This window comes from Eptatretus burgeri, chromosome 4, assembly GCF_056783735.1.
Source record: "Eptatretus burgeri isolate ZD-2024b chromosome 4, Ebu_testis_v1, whole genome shotgun sequence".
In the NCBI taxonomy this organism is placed as follows: domain Eukaryota; kingdom Metazoa; phylum Chordata; class Myxini; order Myxiniformes; family Myxinidae; genus Eptatretus; species Eptatretus burgeri.
The window spans coordinates 3,180,233-3,182,732 of NC_140964.1; the positions used below are offsets into that span (position 1 = coordinate 3,180,233).

General features: G+C 50.6%; 1 protein-coding gene across 3 annotated transcripts in view; it reads left to right on the forward strand.

The window, feature by feature from the left end:
- Window positions 1-2,500, forward strand: part of TAF5L (TATA-box binding protein associated factor 5 like) — a 64,479-nt gene that overhangs the window by 5,251 nt on the left and 56,728 nt on the right. The gene's annotated exons all lie outside the window — the stretch shown is intronic.

A 2,500-nucleotide genomic window follows, 5' to 3' on the forward strand; every position in this document is an offset into this window, starting at 1 on the left:
TCTCTCTCTCTTGTGTCTCTCTCTCTCTCTTGTGTCTCTCTCTCTCTCTCTTGTGTCTCTCTCTCTCTCTTGTGTCTCTCTCTCTCTCTCTTGTCTCTCTCTCTCTCTCTCTTGTGTCTCTCTCTCTCTCTTCTGTCTCTCTCTCTCTCTTGTGTGTCTCTCTCTCTCTCTCTTGTGTCTCTCTCTCTCTCTTGTGTCTCTCTCTCTCTCTTGTGTCTCTCTCTCTCTCTTGTCTCTCTCTCTCTCTCTCTCTCTCTCTCTCTCTCTCTCTCTCTCTCTCTCTCGCTCTCTCTCTCTCTCTCTCTCTCTCTCTCTCTCTTGTGTCTCTCTCTCTCTCTCTCTCTCTCTCTCTCTCTCTCTCTTGTGTCTCTCTCTCTCTCTCTTGTGTCTCTCTCTCTCTCTCTCTCTCTCTCTCTCTCTCTCTCTCTCGCTCTCTCTCTCTCTCTCTCTCTCTCTTGTGTCTCTCTCTCTGTCTTGTGTCTCTCTCTCTCTGTCTTGTGTCTCTCTCTCTCTCTCTTGTGTCTCTCTCTCTCTCGTGTCTCTCTCTCTCTCTTGTGTCTCTCTCTCTCTCGTGTCTCTCTCTCTCTCTCTCTTGTGTCTCTCTCTCTCTCTCTTGTGTCTCTCTCTCTCTCTCTTGTGTCTCTCTCTCTCTCTTGTGTCTCTCTCTCTCTCTTGTGTCTCTCTCTCTCTCTTGTGTCTCTCTCTCTCTCTTGTGTCTCTCTCTCTCTCTCTCTCTCTCTCTCTCTCTCTCTCTCTCTCTCTCTCTCTGTCTCTCTGTCTCTCTGTCTCTCTGTCTCTCTGTCTCTCTGTGTCTCTCTCTGTCTCTCTCTGTCTCTCTCTGTCTCTCTGTGTCTCTCTGTGTCTCTCTGTGTCTCTCTGTGTCTCTCTGTGTCTCTCTGTGTCTCTCTGTCTCTCTCTGTCTCTCTCTGTCTCTCTCTGTCTCTCTCTGTCTCTCTCTCTGTCTCTCTCTCTGTCTCTCTCTCTGTCTCTCTCTCTGTCTCTCTCTCTGTCTCTCTCTCTCTCTCTCTCTCTCTCTCTCTCTCTCTCTCTCTCTCTCTCTCTCTCTCTCTCTCTCTCTCTCTCTCTCTCTCTCTCTCTCTCTCTCCTCGTCACTCTCTCTCTCTCCTCGTCACTCTCTCTCTCTCCTCGTCTCTCTCTCTCTCTCTCTCTCTCTCTCTCTCTCTCTCTCTCTCTCTCTCTCTCTCTCTCTCTGTCTCTGCCTCTCTCTGTCTCTCTCTCTCTGTCTGCCTCTCTCTCTGTCTCTCTGTCTGTCTCTCTCTCTCTCTGTCTCTCTGTCTCTCTGTCTCTCTGTCTCTCTGTGTCTCTCTCTGTCTCTGTGTCTCTCTGTGTCTCTCTGTGTCTCTCTGTGTCTCTCTGTGTCTCTCTGTGTCTCTCTGTCTCTCTCTGTCTCTCTCTGTCTCTCTCTGTCTCTCTCTGTCTCTCTCTCTGTCTCTCTCTCTGTCTCTCTCTCTGTCTCTCTCTCTGTCTCTCTCTCTGTCTGTCTCTCGTCTGTCTCTCGTCTGTCTCTCGTCTGTCTCTCGTCTGTCTCTCGTCTGTCTCTCGTCTGTCTCTCTGTCTCTCTGTCTCTCTGTCTCTCTGTCTCTCTCGTCTCTCTCGTCTCTCTCGTCTCTCTCGTCTCTCTCGTCTCTCTCGTCTCTCTCGTCTCTCTCGTCTCTCTCGTCTCTCTCGTCTCTCTCGTCTCTCTCGTCTCTCTCGTTTTTCTCTCTCTCGTTTCTCTCTCTCTCTCGTCTCTCGTCTCTCTCGTCTCTCGTCTCTCTCGTCTCTCGTCTCTCTCGTCTCTCGTCTCTCTCGTCTCTCGTCTCTCTCGTCTCTCGTCTCTCTCGTCTCTCTCGTCTCTCTCGTCTCTCTCGTCTCTCTCGTCTCTCTCGTCTCTCTCGTCTCTCTCGTCTCTCTCGTCTCTCTCGTCTCTCTCGTCTCTCGTGTCTCTCGTCTCTCGTGTCTCTCGTCTCTCGTGTCTCTCTCTCTCGTGTCTCTCTCTCTCGTGTCTCTCTCTCTCGTGTCTCTCTCTCTCGTGTCTCTCTCTCTCGTGTCTCTCTCTCTCGTGTCTCTCTCTCTCGTGTCTCTCTCTCTCGTGTCTCTCTCTCTCGTGTCTCTCTCTCTCGTGTCTCTCTCTCTCGTGTCTCTCTCTCTCGTGTCTCTCTCTTGTGTCTCTCTCTTGTGTCTCTCTCTCTCACTCTCACTCTCACTCTCACTCTCACTCTCACTCTCACTCTCACTCTCACTCTCACTCTCACTCTCACTCTCACTCTCACTCTCTCTCTCTCTCTTGTGTGTCTCTCTCTCTTTTGTCTCTCTCTCTCTCTCTTGTCTCTCTCTCTTTTTCTTGTCTCTCTCTCTCTCTCTTGTGTCTCTCTCTCTCTCTCTCTCTCTCTCTCTCTCTCTCTCTCTCTCTCTCTCTCTCTTGTGTGTCTCTCTCTCTCTCTCTCTCTCTCTCTCTCTCTCTCTCTCTCTCTCTCTCTCTCTCTCTCTCTCTCTCTCT